The sequence below is a fragment of the Amblyraja radiata genome, chromosome 13 (genome assembly GCF_010909765.2).
Source record: "Amblyraja radiata isolate CabotCenter1 chromosome 13, sAmbRad1.1.pri, whole genome shotgun sequence".
Classification (NCBI taxonomy): Eukaryota; Metazoa; Chordata; class Chondrichthyes; order Rajiformes; family Rajidae; genus Amblyraja; species Amblyraja radiata.
Genome location: NC_045968.1, coordinates 9,098,352 through 9,112,289, shown reverse-complemented (window position 1 = coordinate 9,112,289; position 13,938 = coordinate 9,098,352).

Here is a 13,938-nt window from a genome sequence, read left to right as displayed (position 1 = left end):
GCCTCAACTCCTCTGGCAGCTTGTTCCATACACCCACCACACTTTGTGTGAAAAAGTTACCCCTCAGATTCCTATTAAATCTTTTCCCCTTCACTTTAAACCTACTGTATTTCCTTTGGTCCTCAATTCACCTACACTGGGCAAGAGACTCTGTGCATCTACCCGATCTATTCCTCTCATGATTTTATACACCTCTATAAGATCATCCCTCATCCTCCTGCGCTCCAAGGAATAGAGTCCCAGCCTACTCAACCTCTCCCGATAGCTCGGACCCTCGGGACCTTGCAACATCCTCGTAAATCTTCTCTGTACCCTTGCCAGCTAGGCAACATCTTTCCGATAACATGGTGGCCAGAACTGAACACAATACTCTAAATGCGGTCTCACCAACGTCTTATACGCTGCAACATGACCTCCCAACTTCTATACTCAATTCGCAAATGTGTTGCAACCATTCCGTACACCTCCCTGAGTGAATATGTCATATTTTTAAATATTTAAATCTGAAAATATTTCAAGAAAATATATTGTATAATTCACAATCAGCAAAGCAGCCAGAACATCAAAATTGTTAATATAAACTTCAATCAAATTCGAACTTTAGTTTCATGAACTGAAATGCTATCAAATGCTGGCCAGCCTAAAAATAGATTGTTTTTGGTGCAAACTTCAGATAAAGGAACAAGATATTTCAAACTTTTATATTGGTTTCCAATGTTATATATAGTCTTGATTTTGTTTAACAGGAAAGAACTTTAAATTGAGCTGCAACGATGAAGACAAATTCCAAATGTATTGAAATATAAGAGAGAGATATTAAAATAAAGGAGTCAAATAATAACTATGAAAATTCGAGAAGATAACAAAAAAGTTTGTTAATGTAAAAAGTTTGAATGTTAAATCAAGAAATTATTTCAAGTGAATTTATCTCATTCTATATCCAAATTTCTGAGATCAATCACTGAAACGGAGACAAGAAACAAACGATAAATACTAATTAAACAAATGCACTGAATTGAATTGAATCCTTTATTTGTCATTCAGACCTTTCGGTCTGAACGAAATGTTGTTGCCTGCAGCCATACATGTAATAATAACAACACACAATAAACACAAATTAACATCCATCACAGTGAGTTCACCAAGCACCTCCTCACTGTGATGGAGGCAAAAGTCTTAGAGTTACTGTCTCTTCCCTCCTCTTCTCCCTCTGTGCTGAGGCGATACCCCACCGGGCGATGGTAAGTCAGTCCCGCGGTTCAAGCTCCGCGGCCCGGGGGTGGTCGAAGCTGCCGCCCTCCAGTCCAGCGGACGCAGCTGTTGCCACGGGAGCTCCGGAAAACAGGCACCAGCCTGTGACCTGCGAGCTCCCGACGATGTCGTCCACTGGCCCGCGGCCGAGCCCCGGATTCAGGTCGCCGCCGCCATAACGCCGCCTCAGCCACCGGAGCACCGTCTCCGCCCCGCACCGGGCAGCCCACACGAGAGCTTCTCAGCCCCGCACCGCGCCGCCCACACGGGAGCGCATTCCAGCCAAGAGCCGGGCCGCCCACACGGGAGCGCCTTCCAGCCGGGACCCAGGCCGCCCACACGGGAGCGCATTCCAGCCAAGAGCCGGGCCGCCCACACGGGAGTGTCTCAGCCCCGCGCCGTCCGCCCTCACCGGAGCGCTGAGTCGTGCCGCTGCCCGAACGTTGCCGCAGCTCGAAGACGGCCAGCCTCGCGTTGGTAAGTCCTGGCTGGCTCTACCTCCGGAGCCTCGAGGTCGGTCGCAGGTTGGAGGCCGCCAGCTCCGCCATTAGGCCTCAGCTCAGGCGGGGGAAGGGAAGGGGGATACGACAAAAAAGTCGCATTCCCCCGAAGGGAGAGACAGAAAGCCCTGTTTCAGCCCCCCCCCCCACACACATAACACCACCTAATAACCAAAAGTTTAACTGAACTAGACAAAAAAAACAACACAAAAAAAGTAAAAACAGACAGACTGCAGGCGAGCCGCAGCCGTTTCACAGCGCCGCCACTTCCGGATGTTAATGGATTCTAGTGGATTCTATTCTTAGATATTATAATTTCAGCTTTAATATGTGATTTTATTTATTTGAAAGATGAAGCAGAGATTGCAAATGCTTTAGGGAAGCAATTAGTATTTTAATAAAAGCCACCTTAATAAAATTATAAACACTTTAACTAAATTTCATCTGAAGATATCACAATTTTCATGTAGTAGTCTGTATTGCTCAGCTCCGTTTCATCTATTTGACACTATATTTAACTATAATTAAACAATAAATATCAGCCCCTTTCATATGACTCAATTAAAAACAATTTTAAGAATCAGTATCCCATCCACAAGGAGAGGATGAAAAATTGTGATGCAATGTCTCAGTCTTTAATTTTGTAAGTGTGAATAGGCAGCATAGTGGTGCAGCAGTAGAGTTGCTGCCTTACAGCGCCAGCTACCCGTGTTCGATCTTGACTATGGGTGCTGTCTGTACAGAGCTTGTACGTTCTCCCCGTGACCAAGAGGGTTCTGGACCTGATATTGGGGGAGTCCAGAATCAGGGGTCACAGTTTAAGAATAAGGGGTGGGCCATTTAGGACTAAGATGAGGAAAAACATTTTCACCCAGGGAGTTGTGAATCTGTGGAATTCCCTGTCACAGAAGGCAGTGGAGGCCAATTCACTGAATGTTTTCAAGAGAGAGTTAGATTTAGCTCTTAAGGCTAAAGGAATCAAGGGATATGGGGGGGAAAGCAGGAACGGGGTACTGATTTTGGATGATCAGCCATGATCATATTAAATGACGGTGCTGACTCGAATGGCCGAATGGCCTACTCCTGCACCTATTTTCTATGTTTCTATGTTTCTCCGGGTGCTCCGGTTTCCTCCCTCACTCCAGAGATGTGCAACTTTATGGGTTCATTGGCTTCTGTAAATCGCCCCAAGTTTGTAGGATGTGAAACTGGGATAACATAGAATATTGTACGTATCGATGCTGTATCTCTAAAACAAAACAAATCATTATTTCAACATTTAGTCAATTATTGCAACAATTCTTGCCACTGAAAAAACTCAGAGACCTGAAGACTGGATTCTCTCCACCCATTTTATAGGTGTTAAATAGGCAGCTTAAGTTATGAGGGAGCATATGGCATGAATTGGTCAATTTCCTAATGGTAGTAAGTCATTTACCATATTGGCTACACGGGGAACTGCAGATGCTGGAATCAAACGAAAAACGCAAAGTGCTGGAGTAACTCAGCGGGTCAGGAAGCATCTGTGGAGGGAATGAAACAAGCGATGGTTCGGGTCGGGACACTTCTCCAGTCTGAAGAAGGGTCCCGACCCAAAATATTGCTTGTCCATTCCCTCCAGAGCTGTTGCCTGACCCGTTGAGTTACTCCAGCACTTTGTGTTTTACCATACTGGCTAAATCTGCTTCTTTGCGTTCAACCCTTTATATGGAGCCACTAGTGCCTATTTGAATCCTTGCAATATTTGATTGCACAAGAGCACAGCATGTACTATTTCTGCTGTGATTATCCTAATCAAACATTTTATTCAGCCAGACTATTGATCATGTACAACTCTTTGTTAGAACTGATATCATTACAGTGTACTCTGGCTCCTGCATGCCCGACATTAAGTCTATGGAATGATACACAGGGCAGGGAACAATGAGCAATACAACAATGAACGGGCCCGGGGGCCACAGTGTCCATGTCAAACACGATGCCAAGTTACACTAATCTCCTCTGTATCTAAATATCTTCCCATTGCGTCCTCTTCTTCATACTCGATCAAACCTCAGCCAACATGAAATGTTATATCTCTTATCATACCTCAGGAGGTCTAACTGCCACCGAAGGCTTGGCATTAAAAAGGATACGCGCAGGCACACATAGTTGCCACTCTTTTTTTTCTTCTTTTTTTATATATTTTATTTTATTTGAAGTAAGTACAGTCATATGGCACCAAAGTGCCTAATATATATTTTCATAATACATTTTATGTACAACTTCTTTTTTTTTTTTGTTACATTGAAAAAAGATTAGAATAAGAAAAAGAAGTTAGATAGTAAAGGATAGAAAGATGTGAAATATATAGTGTGTGAAAAAAGAAAACGAGTAAATGAAGAAAGTTGAGAGAGAAAATAGAGAAAATAAAATAAAAGAAAAAAGAAAAGGCGAACCATCATCCAAGAAGGAACAGCGACCTTCGAAGCCAAGAGATGCGCAGAATTAGAAGAAAAGAGAAGAAAACGGAAAGACAGGCAGCAACAACCAAAGCCCGATCTGCCATCTGGAATTACGTGTCCTGAATGCAGAAGAACTTTCAAAGCCAGGATTGGACTCATAAGCCACCTGAGAGTCCAGAAAACCAACAGAACGTAGACCATCGTCCTCAACCTCGAGGGATAGCCACGACGTATATGCAAGCAAAGAATCTCACTGTGTCTAGTCACATGTGACAATAATGTATTCCTATTCCTATTCCTATTAGACTTTAGGCTTTAGAGATACAACGCAGTAACAAGCCCTTCAGCCCACCGAGTCCGCGCCGATCAGTGATCACACAATTTACAATTTAACTGAAGCCAATTAACCTAAAAACTTGCACATCTTTGGACTGTAGGAGGAAGATGGAGCACCCGGAGAAAACCCACATGGTCATGTGGAGAACGTACAAACTCCATACAGACAGCACCCGTAGTCTGAATCAAACCCGGGGCTCTGGCGCTGTAAGGCAACAACTCTACCGCTGAGCCTCTGTGCTATTTGACATATAACTCATAGCTATTTAACTCCCCTGTTTGGGCATCATCCAATTTCAAGCATCTGTTTGTTCAGGTGGGGAACATATATAATAATAATAATAATAAATTTTATTTAATGGGCGCCTTTCAGACATCTCAAGGACACCTTACATAGTAATCGGAATAACATATAATCGGAATATAACAAGTAATAAAGACATCACAGAGACACAAATTAAAAACAGAATTCAATCCAAAAACAGAAAATCAAAAACACAGTGTGAAGAGAGAGCAGCGGCAGCCAAAGCGCGCCAGCGTTCACTCTCTCTTCACGGCAGCCATCTTGGACACAGACCTACAGGACTACAAATTAGACAAAAAAATCATCCCCCCACAATGGATACCACTGTGGGGGAAGGCACAATGTCCAGTCCCCACCCCATGTTCACCCCAAAGTCAGGCCTATTGAGGCCACCGCAGTTGCCTCTACGGAGGCCCGATGTTCCTGGCCGTTCTCACTGGGTGGTCTTGCCCTAGCGTCGGGAGAGTCCTTTCGGCGGCTGGGCCACCTGGAACGGCCGCTTCCTGGTTGGAGCCCGCGGCTGCCGAAGCCGACAAGGCCGCGCCGGTTTGGAGCTCCCAGGCTCCCGATGAAAAAGTCGGCGCCGCCTCTCCGCACTGCCGCCTCTCCGCACGCCACCTCTCCGCTCCGCAGACCCACAGCCCGGAGATGTTGCTCTCGGCGGTCCAGCGCGTCGCTCCAGCGCGGCATTCCAGGCAAGGCGTTCTTATGCGTCCAAGCCACCAATATCTTGTGGTTCCACATAATGACAACACTGTAATAATATGCATCCCCTCTATGACTTTGGACTTTAGAGATACAGCATGGGAACAGGCCCTTCGGCCCAGCGTGTCGACCAACGATCACCCTGTACACCAGCATTATCCGACACACTAGAGATAATTTACAATTTACCGAAGCCAAGTAATCTACAAACCTGACTATCTACCTACCTGTAAGCCCACCAACCTACAAGATTTATACAGATTGTGGAGCAAATGACCAGAATCTCCTTGTTTAAGAAAGAACTGCAGATGCTGGAAAAATCAAAGGTAGACAAAAAAGCTGGAGAAACTCAGCGGGTGAGGCAGCATCTATGGAGCAAAGGAATAGGCGACGTTTCGTGTCGAGACCCTTCTTCGACCCGAAACACCGCCTATTCCTTCGCTCCATAGATGCTGCCTCGCCCGCTGAGTTTCTCCTGAATCTCCTTGTTAGTATTTTAATATTCCCTTGAACATTGAAAGCATCCCTTCACGATGACAGTGCAACCCATTATCTTTTCATTTCTGGACAGAATACTGTTTGAAGAAACAAAAAATAAAATGGCACCCAAGTGGTCAGTCCATTCCCAGCTTGTGCCAGTATATAAAAACACTACATGCAATTAGCTTGTCCTGACCATATGCTTCGAGGGCACAACTAGTAAGATTTATATATGCCATTAAAGTATATTTCAGAGCCAATAATAACATCTGCCCTGTAGCAATCTGAGCAGAGATGTGCATATATGCTGCCTGAGTAATCTGAATGATTTTTCAGTTAGGCTGCTCCAGATAGCGTACATTTATTGTGGCATGGTCATATATTTTTAGTCGTCAAATTCCGGGTAGTCTTGCTTTAACTGTATTCCTGAGGCCTTATCTTTTTTTTTCCTCGTATGATATTATGCACAATATAAATGGGAGCGTGTGTTCACTCACAATGACAGTTTTACTCAGGCATTTCTTCCAGTGCTGCAGAGAATCCAGTCTTTTTTTGATTAATTTTCTGCAGGCAAACGATACTGCAGATGCCGGAGGTTGAGGAACTCAGCAGGTCAGGCAGCATCTGTGGCGGGAAATGGACAGTCAATATCCCTAGGACAGGAGTAGAATTAAGCCATCTGGTCCATGAATTAATATATTTTTATTAGCCAAGTACGTACACATGCAAGGAACTTGCCTTGGTGCTTTGCTCGCAAGTAACAACACGATATACACAGTGGACAGTTAAAATAAAACATTATAATTTAAACATTTAATCCTTCAATCCTACTCCAATATTCAATCATGGCTGATCTATCTTTCCCTCTTAATCACGGCAGCCATGGTGGCGCAACGGTAGAGTTGCTGCCTTACAGTACTTGCAGTGCCGGAGACCTGGGTTCGATCCCGACAACGGGTGCTGTATGTACAGAGTTTTACGTTCTCCCCGTGACCTGTGTGGGTTTTCTCTGAGATCTTCGGTTTCCTCCCGCACTCCAAAGCCGTCCATGTTTGCAGGTTAATTGGCTTGGTATAAAACATGTAAATTGTCCCTAGTGCGTGTAGGATGGTGTTAATGTGCGGGGATTGCTGGTCGGTGCGGACTCGGTGGGCCGAAGGGCCTGTTTCCGCGCTGTAGCCCTAAACTAAACTAAACTAAAAATGACCACTATCCTACACACACTACAGACATTTTTTTACATTGACACCAAGCCAATTAACCTACAAACCGGCACGTCTTTGGAGTGTGGGAAGAAACCAAAGATCACTGGAGAAAACCCATGCGGTCACGGGGAGAACGCACAAACTCTGTACAGACAGCATCCGTAGTCGGGATTGAACCTGGGTCTCTGACGCCTTAACGCTGTAAGGCAGCAACTCTACCGCTGTGCCACCATGCCGCCCTGGGTCAGGACTCTTTATCTGGACATTCATCTATTTTTGTTTGCAACCCCAACAGTTCTAACTCAATGATTCAATTATTCAATGACTCTTTATTGTCACAGGTACCTAGGTGCTGTGAAATTATTTGTTTTGCATACAACCTGGTAAAATGATACAGTTGACCTCACCTGGGCAATCACCATGAGTTGCAATATCCACAATCTATTCTTGTATCTGTTGATAGAATGGAGCGGCTGGGCTTGTATAGACTGGAATTTAGAAGGAAGAGAGGGGATCTTATTGAAACATATAAGATTATTAAGGGTTTGGACACGTTAGAGGCAGGAAACATGTTCCCAATGTTGGAGGAGTCCAGAACCAGGGGCCAAAGTTTAAGGATAAGGGGTAGGTCATTTAGAACGGATTGAGAAAAACATTTTCACCAAGAGAGTTGTGAATCTGTGGAATTCTCTGCCTCAGTAGGCAGTGGAGGCCGATTCTCTGGATGCTTTCAAGAGAGACTTAGATAGAGCTCTTAAAGATAATGCAGAGGATATGGGGAGAAGGCAATCTATTTTTGTACAGGGTACGGATTGTGGATGATCAGCCATGATCACAGTGAATGGCGGTGATGGCTCGAAGGGCCGAATGGCCTACTCCTGCACCTATTGTCTATTGTCTATCTTCTGCATAGCATTGCTCAGGGACAGATTTTCAGATGAGCTTCCTAACAGAGCAATTCCTACAACTTATCAGTGGCAACCATTTGAAAACTACTACTTTGCTAGCTATCATCCTCCATCCCTCACCCTCCCCCTCCCTCCCAACTCCAAGTATCAACAAAAGGACACAAAGTGCTATAGTAACTCAGCAAGTCAGACAGAATCTCTGGAGAACGTGGACAGGTGACTTTTCGGGTCCTGGCAGAAGACATATGGTTATTGGTGAGGGGACGCCATTTGAGAGCTTTGACGAAAACAGCTTCCGTCATGTCACCGATGACTGAATGTAATCTGCTGGAACAGTCATTAGACAACTGAGGTATTTAAGAAGGAACTGCAGATGCTGGAAAATCGAAGGTACACAAAAAAGCTGGAGAAACTCAGCGGGTGCAGCAGCATCTATGGAGCGAAGGAAAAAGGCAACGTTTTGGGCCGAAACCCTTCTTCAGACAACTGAGGTATCCCTGCTTTTTGTGGACAGAATAACACTGAGAGACCTTCCAAATTTTTAGTAGTTGTCGATGTTGGAAAGCACGGATAGAGACACATTTTCAGCACAACATTTGGCATGGTAACAGTGCCCATAGATGTGGTTAAATCCACTGAATACAGCTATTTTTTGTTGCCATCTGGAGTGAACTGATTTGATTGAGATCTGGCATCGGCAAAGTTGGGATTCAACAACTTTGGGAATCAACATTGAAAGAGGCCTTGTGTTCCACCTTTTCATGCCTTCAACGTGCACTCACATTCTTGGCTCCTCCACCCTCCAGGATAATCATTTAAGGTGAGAGGGGCAGAGTTTAAAGGAGGTGTGCGGAGCAGGTTTTTTACACAGAGGGCGGTGAGTGCCTGGAACGTGCTGTCGGGGGTGGTGGTGGAGGCAGATATGAGAGTGGCATTTAAGAGACTTTTGTATAGGCACATAGATATGCAGGGGACAGTGGGACATGGATTATGTGGAGGTAGATAAGAGATGGTTTTGGCATCATGTGTCACTATCAACTTCCCTATTTCTATTTCACATTATTAGGTTATATATGGATGCACTTCATATGTTCATGTTCATAAGTTCTAGGAGCAGAATTAGGCCATTTGGCCCATCAAGTCTGCCATTCAATCATCTTTCCTTCTCAACCTCGTTCCCCTGCATTCTCCCCATAAGTCCTGACACCTGTACTAATCAAGAGTCTGTCAATCTCCATAAAAATATCCATTGACTTGGCCTCCACAGCCTTCTGTGGCAACGGATTCCACAGATTCACCACCCTCTGGAGTGTGGGAGGAAACCGAAGATCTCGGATAAAATCCACGCGGCCACCCTCTGACTGAAGAAATTCCTCATCATCTCATTTACAAAGGTAGGTCCATTTATTCTGAGGCTGTGGCCACCGGTCCTAGATTTTCCCACTAGTGGAAACATCCTCTCAACATCCACTCTATCTAGGCCTTGGATGGGTAATATCCAAATAACATTGGAATGAGGGAGCATTCAGCTTTTGAGTCCCAACTCTGGGTCTCTCAGGTTACAGTGAAGCACTTCACAAAATACACTGAACAGATTAAAGTTCTCAGCTGGACCAACTGTATTGCTTCTAAATATCCAATGAATGAAGGTTAGACAGACCAGGCTTGCATTTTCTCGGGTTTAGAAGAGGGCGGCACGGTGGCGCAGTGGTAGAGTTGCTGCCTTACAGCGCTTGCGGCGCCGGAGACCCAGGTTCTAACCCGACTACGGGTGCTGTCTGTACGGAGTTTTACGTTCTCCCCGTGACCGCGTGGATTGCATCCGAGATCTTCGGTTTCCTCCCACACTCCAAAGACGTACAGGTACAGTCTTGATGTATCTCCAGTGGATTGACCTGAATCTGGAGCTCATAGTCACTGTTGACTCGTGATCATACAGCTTGGAAGCAGGTGCTTCACCCAAATTGCCCACATCAACTAACATGCCCAATCTACACCAGCCCCACCTGCCTGTGTTTGACCCATATCTCTCTAAACTATTCCTATCTATGTCCCTGTTGAAATGCTGATGGTACCTGCCTCAACTACCTCCTGTGGCAGCTTGTTCCATATGCCTACCACCCTCAGAACAACAGACAGCCAACCATGTCATCTCTGGGTGCCCGCTCTACCACCCACCAAATGGAGCTCAGGGCCTGGCAGACATTGCTGCCAACAGAGACAACAACCTGGCAGCTCAACACCCAGCTTGAGATCTAACTATTCCTTTGGTTTATGTTTCATTCGCAAGAAGAAGACCACCCTTTGTGTAAAAATGTTGCCCCTCAGGTTCTCATTAAATCTTTCCCTTTTCACCTTCAACCTATATCTTCTGGTTCTCGATTCCCCGACTCAAGATAAAAGTCTCTGTGCATTCATCCTATATATTCCTCTCATGATTGTCTACATCTCTATAAGATCATCCCTCATCCTCCTGTGCTCCAAGGAATTAAGTCCACATCTCCCAATAGCCCAGGCACTTAAGTCCAGCAACATCCTCGTAAATCTACTCTGCACACTATCTAGAGGCAATATGCTTAAGGCACTGAAATTTATCCCATATTAAACTGTTAACATGATTATTATTTTTAAATGGTTTAATCTTTTCAATGTCTTGATGTAGGAATGTACCACTTTAAAACTCTAACTTTACTTTTTAAATTATAACATTCAACTTTTTAACCTTTACACCCAAAGGTTCCAATTTTATTTCAGACCATTGATGTATGTAACATGTAAGCTATAGAAGGTAGACACAAAATGTTGGAGTAGCTCAGCGGGATAGGCAACATCTCCGGAGATGGGTGACGTTTCGGGTCGAGACCCTTCTTCAGTCTACCTGTCCCGCTGAGTTACTCCATCATTTTGTGTCTACCTTTGATTTAAATCAGCATCAGCAGTTCTTTCCTACACATGTAAACTACAGATACAGGCTTGTGTTTTTTGATTTAAACTAAAAATAGATCTATGCTAAACTACCATGTGTCTCCCATTAAATATATTTAACAAATTGCAATCTGTGCAAGCTGTCTTGATGATGATTATACATGATGTGATTTATATCCTTAATTAAAATTTTGAGTCAATACATCGTCATATTGGATTCTTCATTGTCACCTGATTCAATGAACATTTTCACTTCTATCTATCTGAACAGGTATTCTAGAAAATGGATGCAGGCGTAGGCCATTCGGCCCTTCGAATCAGCACCGCCATTCAATATGATCATCCTAAATCAGTGCCCCATTCCTACTTTCTCCCCATATCCTTTGATTCCATTAGCCCTAAGAATTAAATCTAACTCTCGCTTGAAAACATCCAGTGAATTGGCCTCCACTGCCTTCTGTGGCAGAGAATTCCACAAATTCACAGCTCTCTGGGTGAAAAAGTTTTAATTATCTCAGTCCTAAATGGCCTACCACCTTATTCTTAAACTGTGACCCCCTGGTTCTGGACTCCCGCAACATCGGGAACATTTTTCCTGCATCTAGCCTGTCCAATCCCTTAAGAATTTTATATGTTTCCAACACGCATCATCTTGTATTAAGTCTCAGAAGAAAAGTTGTAGAATTTGTTGAGCATGAGAAACGATTTTCTCTAACTTAAGCGAGTAGTCACCACAAATCACTTATCATATTCCTCCTTCTTCCAATTGTAAATTATTTTAGCAATTTTGCACAAATCATTTATGTTTGGTGTTAATGAACTGGTTGGAGAATGATGACAAAAAATGTCATTTTCAGTAGTGTTGAGTTGAGTTTATTGTCACATGTACCTTACAGACAAGCACCCGTAGACAGGATCGAACCCATGTAGCAGTTCTACCGCTGCGCCACCATGCTGCCCATCTTTGGGAAATGATGTTGAACCAGGTCACCAACAGCATCCTTAGTTGAGGTAAAAGATCCATTCAATAAAACGCAGGGAAGTTGAGTTTGAGTTTAGTTTATTGACACGTGTACCGAGGTACGGTGAAAAGCTTTTGTTGCGTGCTATCCAGTCAGCGGAAAGACAATACATGAATACAATCCAGCTGTCCGCAGTCTACAGATATATGATAAAGGGGATTACGTGAATGACCTTTAGTGCAAGATAAAGTGCAGTAAAGTCCGATCAAAGATAGTCCGAGGTTCTCAAATGCGGTACAGTAGTTCAGGACTGCTCTCTAGTTGTGGTAGGATGATTCAGTTGCCTGATAACAGCTGGGAAGAAACTGCCCCTGAATTTGGAGGTGTGCGTTTTTGCACTTCTATACGTTTTGCCTGATGGGAGAGGGCAGAAGAGGGGGTGGCCAGGGTGCGACTCGTCCTTGATTATGCTGCTGGCCTTGCCGAGGCTTGTTTGGGTGTTTCAAGTACCATTTTGCTTCCACCAAGGTGCTTGATGCGTGTGCATCACAAGGGTCCATCACAAATATGCGGAGCAGGTAGATCATGGCATCCAGCAAGCACCTGGTACTTTGGCTTTTGTTTGGAGGGGGTATGGTCATATCCTGCGGATTGTTTATATTTGGGCTCCCATTCCTTCTTTCCCAAGGAGCAGAATGCCCAACTAAACTCATCAATAGGGCAGCACAGTGGCCCAAGCAGTAGAGTTGTTGCCTTAAAGCGCCAGAGACCCGGGTTCGATCCTGACTATGGGTGCTGTCTGTACGGAGTTTGTACGTTCTATATGTGACCGTGTGGGTTTCCTCCAGGAGCTCCAGTTTCCTCCAACACTCCAAAGATGTATAGGCTTGTAGGTTAATTGTCTTTGGGAGAGATTGTAAATTGTTCCCAGTGTGTAGGATAGTGTTGGTGTACAGGGATCACTGGTTGGCGCAAACTCGGAGGGTACCTTGATGAAGCACTTGGCTCCCGTACCCAAAGGAAATGGGAAGGGTTTGATGAAAATTAACGGCGACTCAAGGGGTTAATTACTCACAAAAGCAAGGGATTTCTGGTTTGGAAGATCCACATGCACCTGAAACTGGAGGTCCTGAAGAAAACTCACAACCTCAACAACACATGGGTTTTGAGAGAACTTGCTAATGGGCATGTTAACTGCAGGTTCTTCAGTAGGATTGGGCCTTGAGGTTTGTGCTGTGGGTGAAGCCCACCTACTGCCCACATCTCAAAGCTCAATCCACTGGGAGCCCAGAATGGAGGTGACATACGGTCATAGGTCATGTGATAGGAGTACAAGTAGGCCAAGGTACACATAAATGCTGGAGAAACTCAGCGGGTGCAGCAACATCTATGGAGCGAAGGAAATAGTCAACGTTTCAGGCCGAAACGTTACCTATTTCCTTCGCTCCATAGATGCTGCTGCACCCGCTGAGTTTCTCCAACATTTTTGTGTACCTTCGATTTTCCAGCATCTGCAGTTCCTTCTTAAGTACAATTAGGCCATTCGGCTCATCAAGTCTACTCCGCCATTCAATCAGGGCTGATCTGTCTATCCCTCCAAACCCCATTATCCCCATAACCTAGCATTAAGTTTGCTTTCTCAGCATTGAGTTTGCCTTCAGACATGAAGGAAAGAGAAGATAGACACAAAAAGCTGGAGTAACGCAGCGGGACAGGCAGCACCTCTGGGGAGAAGGAATGGGTGATGTTTCGGGTCGAGACCCTTCTTCAGACTGAAAGTCACGGGAAAGGGAAACGGGTGATATAGATGACTCCAGACTGATTCCTGGGATGGACCAGACTGATTCCTGGGATGGCAGGACTTTCATATGAAGAAAGACTGGATAGACTCGGCTTGTACACGCTAGAATTTAGAAGA